We start from the raw sequence: 9,569 nt of genomic DNA on the forward strand, positions 1-9,569 counted from the left end.
ATTAAGGCATTGTGATGAAACATTTGGGTATTGAGATGGAACATTGAGTAAGGTAATGACACATTCCTGCCCTGTGATGACACACTGCTGCACTCTGATGGCACAGTGAGGACTGGGATGGCAAAATGGAGCATTGTGTATACATACTGGAGTATTGTGATGGCACATTGGGGCATTTTGAGAACACCTTGAGCATTGTTATGGCATATTGGAGCATTGTAATATCTCACTGATCATTCTGACGTCATATTTGAGCATTGTGATGACATATTGGAGCATTTTGAGCACACATTAGGGCACTGTGATTGTACATTGAACATTGTTATGACATATTGAAGTAGTGTGTTGGCACTTGAGCACTGTGATGTCACTTTGGCACATTGTGATGACATATTGGAGAATTGTGATATCACACTGGAGCATACCCTTAACACATTGGAGGATTGGGATGGCACAATGGAGCATTGTTAAGAAATATTTGAGCTTTATGATGTCACAGTTTGGCATTCCGAAGACATATTTGAGCATTGTGATGTCACATTGGGATATTGTGATGGCACAATCGGGATTTCAGGGCACGTTAAATCATTATGATTACACATAGGAGCATTGTGAATGCATACTGAACATTGTTTGGGTACATTGGGGTATTGTGATGCCAGATAAGGACATTTTGATGAAACATTGGTGCACTGTTATGGCACACTGAGCCTTGAGATGGCAAATTTGAGCATTGTGATGACACATTGGAGGAGAGTGATGGCACATGGAACATTGTGATGACACACAGGGACACTGTGATGGCACACTGAGCACTGTGATGTCACATAGGAGCTTTGGGATTACATATTTGAGCATTGTGATGTCACGTTGTAGCATTGATATGGCACTTTGGGGAATTGTGAAGGAACACTGAGCATTGCAATGACTCATTGGTGTATTGTTATTGTACACTGAGGATTGTGATGTCAAAATGGCGCATTTTGAAGTCATATTGAAGCATTTTGATGGCACAATGGAGCATTGTAATGACACACTGTTGCATTGTTATGGAAAACTGAGCATAGTGGTGGCACATGAAACATTGTAAAAGCCCATTGGAGCACTGTGATAACACTTGGGGCATTGTGATGTCACACTGCATATTGTGGTGACACATTGGTGCATTGTTAGGCATACTGCGGACTGTGATTTCCAAATGGAGCTTTGTGAAAACATTGGAGCATTGTGATGTCAGAGTTGGGCATTCTGAAGACATATTTGAGCATTGTGATGGCATATTTGGGCACTGGGATGGCACAGTTGTGATTTGAGGGCACACTGAAATATTTTGCATCCATATTGGAGCATTGTTATGGCCTATTGAACATTGCTGTGGTACATTGGGGCATTGTGATTGCATATAGGGGCATTTTGATGACAAATAAATGCACTATTTCACACTGAGCAGTGGCATGTCACATTTGAGCATTATGATGACACATTGGAGGAGGGTGATGTCACATTGAGCAAGTTGATAACACATTGTTGCTCTGTGATGACACATTGGGACATTGTGATGTCACAGTGAGTATTGTGGTGACACATGAAACATTCCAAGAGCACATTGGAACACTGTAATGACACATTGGGGGCATTGTGATATGGGGACACATTGGTGCATTGTTATGGCAGACAGAGGAGTGTGCTGGCCCAATGGAAACATTGTGAAGATATACTGGAGCATTTTGATGACATATAAATGCACTATTTCACACTGAGCAGTGGCATGTCACATTTGAGCCTTATGATGACACATTGGAGGAGGGTGATGTCACATTGAGCAAGTTGATAACACATTGTTGCTCTGTGATGACACATTGGGACATTGTGATGTCACAGTGAGTATTGTGGTGACACATGAAACATTCCAAGAGCACATTGGAACACTGTAATGACACATTGGGGCATTGTGATATGGGGACACATTGGTGCATTGTTATGGCAGACAGAGGAGTGTGCTGGCCCAATGGAAACATTGTGAAGATATACTGGAGCATTTTGATGACATATAAATGCACTATTTCACACTGAGCAGTGGCATGTCACATTTGAGCATTATGATGGCACATGGGGAGAATGTGTTGGCACATTGGAACTTTGTGATGGCACATTGGAGCATTGTGATGATATATTGGTGCATTGTAATGGCACACTTAGCATTGTGGTGACACATGAAACATTCCAAGAGTACATTGGAACACTGTAATGACACATTGGGGCATTGTGATATGGGGACACATTGGTGCATTGTTATGGCACACAGAGGAGTGTGATGGCACAATGGAAACATTGTGAAGATATACTGGAGCAAAATTCAAAGAGATGATAGAAGAGGTACCAAACACAAAGCAGTTGAGGTTTCATTCAGTTTCCTACAGGCCAAGTTCATTCTGTGCAATTTAGATGAATTCTTTCATCTTCATGATGATGTTTAGGCCAATGTTGAACTATCTCAGCTAAACTAACCTAGCCTAAGTTATTCCATTTTGCCCAAAGCAGCCATTTCAGAAGTACCCTTTATCCTACTTATGAAAGGTACCTAGAAGGGAGAAGCAACTTTGAATTCTGAGAAATGGCCTGGCCGCATGCCACAGGGTATTATAATCTAGGTTGGCTGTTGACTAGCCGCTTATCTAAACCTGCTTCACTTATCTATAATCTAGGCCAGCAGTTGACTAACTGCTTATCATGCTTCTGTAAACCTGTTTCGTTTACCCATTGTGTCTGTACAATGACTGATAGTTGATTGGTAAATTTGAAGTTTGCTATGTTCGAATTTTACTGTCTTGTATAAACCTGATTGGCCCACTTGTTCTGCTTTCTGTATTCCTATAAATATTCTGGCCGACCGGTGTTTGAGGCTGCTTCTATTCCCAATACAGACAGCCTGGTCAGCTGAAATAAAAATTTACTTTGCTGCTTTCAATTAAGTGGTGTTGGTGATTTTTATTTGGAATCTGTCATATAACAAATGCTTCTCAAACATCCACATGCAGAGAAATAGCCATGGAGATCTTGTGAGGAATGCAGGCTCTGGTTTCCTAGCTCTGTGCTAGAGGCTGAACATTCACCTTTCTCACAAGTCCTCAGATGTTGCTTACTGAGGACTGTTGTTCAGTGGTTGTGTTCAAACTACCATTTTCACAGTTAGATGCACAGTAGATTCCCTAGCAGATGGGGAGAGTGAAACTCACAGGTACCTGGACTCTACATAAAGCACTGAAGCCCAGCCTCTGCCTTCCTTCATGTGCCAATGTGATCTGCATTTGCAGCTGGGATGTGAACCACAGTCCTTCAGGTAGAAAACTCCTATTTCATAGGTAAGGAAACTAAATTGCCTGAGTTCATACATTTCTGGGAAGTGGTGGGCATCGAAATCAAACCCAGGCAAGTGGGCTTTTGAGCTCATACTCTGAACCACTCCATTATTATTTTGCCTATGTCCAGTAATATAGTTAGTCTGTGGTACACATGGGAAACTGTTTGCAGGAGCTGTGCAAATGCCAAAACCACAGATACTCAACTTGCGTACATAATAAAGTATGCTACTGAATATAACCTATGCAAACCCTCTCATATACTTCAAAGCATCTCTAGATATTTTCAAATAACTAAGATGATGTAATTGTTATATAAACTGCCATCCTCTATTATTTAGGAAATATGTAGCTTTTTAAAGACTGTGTATATTCAATATAAATGTGATAATTTTGTTCCAATATTTGTCATCTGCAGTTGCTTGGATCCAAGGACACAGAACTCACAAATACTAAGTGTCAACTGTACTGGAATACTGGGTTTTGAAGCAGAAAACAAATCTCCAATGAACTGTAACACTATCCTACTTTACTGAGGATGATTTATTGTATTTGGGTGAAAAAAATAATATTTTATTAGAGTTGAGATTATAATAGCTCATCAATCTCCTTTAACCTTTAGAAAATAGTTAGGAAATATTTCCATAAAGATACATATGAGTTTTGTCTTCTGCATGGTACCAGGGTGGGGGAGACATAAAGATGGCAGGGAGCTAAGAATGAAGGATTCCAGAGACCCCTGCTGGCAGGTTGAACTCTTAATTACTTCACTGAAAACAGATGGTTTAATTGACCAATCACATTAAAAATCAATTTTCTTGTAAACCTTCTGATTTATAGACAAATTCTCATGCTGATCCTTGAGAACAATGAAGTTGGTCCAGCTGTGTAAAGCCATTCCACTCAGCATGTGAAATCTTTGGCCCCAGGGCCTTTCAGCCTTTCCATTCCAGCACCAAAAGACAAAAATACCAAAACAGCAAGCTTTTGTCCTCAAAGACACTGCACTGTTTTGTTTTCATTAGCTCAACTTAATCTCATGTGGTGCTAGTAACAGTTACTTCTTTATCGCAAAGTCTGAAGAAACCTCTTCTCCAAATATAATTGATGGTATTTAAGATTTTTAAAATATGAAAGCCTAAAAAAGCAAACTTTTAGTTTCAAAATGAGAGCTTACTCCTAAAGTAAAAATGAAAATTATAAAAATTATAAAGATATTTGGAACTGGAGAGATGGCTCAGCGGTTAAGAACACTGGTTGTTCTTGCGGAAGACCCTGATTCGAATCCTAGCACCCACATGGCAGCTAACAACTGTCTGTAACTCCAGTCCCAGGGGATCCAACAGCCTCTTCTGACCTCTGCAGGCATTGGACGACACGGGTGCACTGACCTACATACAGGCAATACAAGCATACACATAAAATAAAAATAATAAATAAAATTTTTTAAAAGTTTAAAAAATTTATGAAGATATTTTTCTTGTTTTTCTCTTTCTCTCTAGCTTTCCTAGTGTCTCATCTATCCATCTTAATGACTACAAAATATAATCTTTTGCTTTGTTTTGCTTGTTTTAGTTAAAGACAGGTTTTTGCTATGTCACAAGGATAGTTTTGCATTTCTGGCCTCAAGCCATCCTATCTCAGCCTTTCAAGCAGTTGGAACTGCTGCATGTGCCACCAAGCCTAGTCAGTTAACATTCTTTTAAGACAAATCTGCATGAAACTCTAAAGCAGTTAACATTTCCATTTGACACAGAGAGAAACTTCTGAAATTTGGGGCAGCATTTTCCCAATTTAACTTAGCTCTGTGATTGTCGTCTGAATAATGAAATTCTGTTTCAGCTGCCAGGAAAACATTCTGAACTTCATAAAATACGTGTATTTTTTTACCCCCTCTCATTTAGTCTGGCACTAATTGTCCAAAAATATTATCCTCATAGACCCACACTTTCCCATGATTATTAGTTTGATGGAAACATTGTTGGAGAGTAATGAATAGAAAAATGATTCTGTCTCATTTCCCACTTGACACTTGTTTCCTTTTCTGTTCTTCTGCCTAGTTCAGATAAAGGAAGAGGAAGAAGAGATTGAGGCTTAGAGTTACAGACAAAAGTTCTTTCCTCAGCAATAAAGGCTAAAGAAAGAAGCCCTGGTCAAATAGAATCACTGCAAAACATCACCACATAAACCAATTAAACAGAAATCAAAGTAAACACAAATCTGTAATTATTTTCCTATGATTTTAGCATATATTTATACTTTTCAAAGATGATAGAAACTTTTAGTTATGCTGAGATGGCGTGGCCCCAATTCTCCCCGCTCAGGTTTCTCTTTAGACATCCAAACAGTCATATACACAGCACAGTTATTAGATCAGCTACTGGAAAGGAGGTCTTGGATCACTGGACTTGACAAACCAACATAACATTGACTCCTCTCATTTCTTTATTGTTTCATATTCCTCCAAGACAGCACTGCAGAATATCAAATGTAGGGTCACCAACAGCTTAAACAAAAGCAAAATAAAATGCATTAGCACAGAAAGAAAAAAAGAACGGAAGAAAGAAAGAAAAGCTTATTCCCCTGACCAAAAAAAAAAAAAAAAAAAAAAACCTGGGAACTATGTGGCCTAAGAGGCAAAGTCCTACATCTCTGAGAGAGAAGTCTAGCCTATAGATACCAGGTGGTGGCCCCTCTCTGCAGGCAAGTTTCAGGCCACCTTACTTGAGGCTTGTGCATTTTCAGCCTGTGGTGAGGAAATACCCTGATGATCTGTGCATTGCCTTGATGGTCACACCTCCCTTTTCTGGAAGGACTTAGCATGGGTGCAGCTGAATAGTTCTGTGCATCTCAATGTGCAGAAGCCAAGAAGCCTGATGCCCTCCTTGTCTACCCTTTTTAGTTCCATTTAGCCAACTGTCCTCATCCATTTTGCTAACATGGCAGAGTCACTGCTTGTGTGTTCCCTCAGTATCTCTATCATGTCATTGCTCTGCCATTCTCTAGGTGCTCACTTCAGAATGCATGTTTTTCTTTTTGCAGTATGGACACACTATTGCTCAAATGTTTGTCTGTTTCTCTTTTGCTTAAAAATGACTCATTCAATTAATCCCACATAAATATTCTGATTTACCATATGTAATCCAGAGGACTGAAGTCATACCTTCAATTCCTTTCTTTGAAATGGCCTCTGTTAAATGACTATTTTCATTACTTGCAAGTTTTACCTTTTACAAAATCTAGAAAACAATTCAGGTGAGTTTCTTGGTATTTTATAATAAAGGAGCTCCTTTCCCATAGTTTCCTATAAATGATTCTTCAGTCTGTCTATGACTTTTAATGTCTCTAATGTTCATATTTCTACTGACTGTCTTTTCACAGCAATGTAGGCTTCTCTGGCATCCACATTCCTAAAGCTGCCTCTACATTGTTGGCTACCTGCTGCAGAAGCACTCTGTTTCATAGTTCCAGATCTACTTAGCTGCATTCAGCTTCCATAACTACATACTACAGACTGTGCAGCTTAAAGAAACAGAAATTAAATTTCTCATGCTGTGAAGGCTGAATAGTTCATGCTTAAGGATGAGTAGGTCCAGTCAGGGCTATCTCAAAATTTGTAGGTGGCCTTTTCACTGTATCATAAAATGTCCTTTCTTTTATGTACACAGAGGACACATCAGGATACAGCCATCCACAAATGGGGAAGAAAGCCATCACCTGAAACCAAACCCTTCTGAACCCTGATCTTAGAAGATTCAACCTCCAAAGGAGTAAAAAAAAAAAAGTCAACTTCTATTAACTAATGAGTTTGTGGCATTTTGTTTTAGTAAGTAGATTAATACACTCTATCCCTTCTAAACACCAGTAGAATGCCACCTTATTTTCAGTGAGATGCTAATTTTATACATAACTCCATACTTTTGCAGGACCAAGGTCCATTGTTACCTTCCTATTCACTGGTGGTAAGGCTTAGCTGGGAGGTGACCTCCCACACCCACCTATGAAAGCAGGCGACACAATCAGACCTACAGATCTTCCTCTTTCCTCTGGCAGAATTGGGTAGGGCTGTGATTCTCCTACCAGCTTTATGCCAGTAGGATGTATTAGCAAGCTGAGCTGATGCTTAAGGATCTTGAGGAGGCTAAATGACACCATGTTAGCACTACTTGTTACCCAACTTCTGTTCAAAATGGCCCAGTACGGAGCTGAGCCTTACCCTCATATGATGATGGTAGGGTTGAAGAAGGTAGCAGGAGCCAGGGCTAGATGAATTTATCTGTTTCCCACACTCCCTTCCATGGTGCTAGTGAGACCAAACAAGACCTGCATCCTCAGCCTATGGCACCAAAATGATGCTAGTGAGCCCCAGTAGCAGCAGGGCCCAGTGGAGTGCTGATCTTATATTCCAAGGGACTGCAAGTTCTTGTTCCACTTCCACAGGAAGGTCTTTGTGGGACCTAAGTCAAAGTTAAACTCTATTCCACATTACTTGTTAACAATTAGACAATGTAAGTCCATGACATGCTGTGGCTGGGCAATGCCAGTGAAGCCCAATAGAGAACTGGATTATATACCCACTTGGCCCAGTGGTGTTACCTGCTCAAAAAGAAGATTAAATAGGACTCTGAATGCCACAGAATAATACCCAAGCTATCCAGGGCACTGACAAATTACTTGTTATTACAGGAACCAAGAAAATCATAACAGAGAGAAAAGGAAGTCGATAGACACTGGCAGAAAGACGAATCAAATGCTGAAATTATCTGACAAAATTCTAAAGCAGCCACATAATGCTTCAACAAATGACCGCACATTCTTTAAAACAAATAAAAGATAGGAAACTTCTGCAAAGAAAGAAGTTCCAGAAAATGAACTGAATGAGATTACTGAAATGAAAATTTAGCATCTGAAATTCAGACAAAGTTGAGTGGGCTCAGTAAGAGAGTGGAAATGACAGAGAGCACAAGCAGTGAATTTGAAGACAGATCGATGGGTTCAGCCACTGTGAACGATGGAGAGAAAATAGCTATATAAAGATGAGTAGAATCTCGGGACCAGTGAAACAGAGCAAAGGATTTAGCATTGCTATAATCCAAGTCCCAGAAAAAGATTATAAATGAATTGAGATTAAGAAAATTATTTTTAAAAAGAATAGATGAAAATGTCCCAAATTTGGTGAAGCATTAAACCTATCCATTCAAGGAACTTGGAGAATACCAAGTAGGATAAACACAAATAAATCCATGCCAAGGAACATCATAATTAAACTTCTCTGAGGTAGATACTAATTAAAAACCTTTGACATATCCAGGGGAAATGGCCCACTTAGTATAAAACACCATTTCAATTGATAACAAATTTCACATCAGAAGATATGGTGGCCTAAGAGAAACTGTTCCATGGTTTGCAGGCATCCAAAGAACTGCCAGTTGTAAACACTAAATCTGGTGAAATATAACTCAGAAATGAAGACAACCAGAACATTCTGAGACAAAGATAAACTAAGAGAAGTTTTCATTAGCAAATGTTGAGGTGGATCTTTCCCCTCCTTTTCTGTGTTGTTTTGTAACTAATGAATTTTGTTCTTTGACAACTTCAACATGCCCTTTCCTACTTTTTGATGATTAACTTTGTTCTCTATTGCCTCTTCTTTCAAATTTCCATGTTGCTGTGGAGCCAGAGCTACAAAGGAGTTACACAGAACATGTTGTATTTGCACCACAAACATCTCTTTCGCTTCCAGAATAACCACAGGACAAAAACACGATACCTAAGCAAAATATTTGTCTCATGTTTGGCTATTAATATTCCCCCCAGAAGCATGTTTACAGCTATTAAAATTAAAGTTTTGGTAGGTAAATGGAAACTACATAATCTAAATTTCATCTAAAATGCTTAGAATTATGAATGGCATAGGTTATTTTTATTCTAGCATCAATCACATTACCATTGAAGAAAGAAGATGTATACATTGCAATAACTTAGAGAAAGCTTAAAGTTTCCATACCCATGGTTAGTGATGCTAGATAAACATTCCCGTGAAAGTGACCTAAATTAGAAGTCATCAACAAGTGAACTCTCTCAAGGATGAAGGAGGAAGTTTAAAAAAATATAGCTAATAAGTCTGAGGGATGAGGGTCTAGGTGGTTGGCAATAAGGTTGATTTCACCCTGTTATTCTCACGCACTAACACCCCCCCACCTCCCCCAC

This window comes from Nannospalax galili, unplaced genomic scaffold (assembly GCF_000622305.1).
Source record: "Nannospalax galili isolate Female #2095 unplaced genomic scaffold, S.galili_v1.0 scaffold476, whole genome shotgun sequence".
In the NCBI taxonomy this organism is placed as follows: Eukaryota; Metazoa; Chordata; class Mammalia; order Rodentia; family Spalacidae; genus Nannospalax; species Nannospalax galili.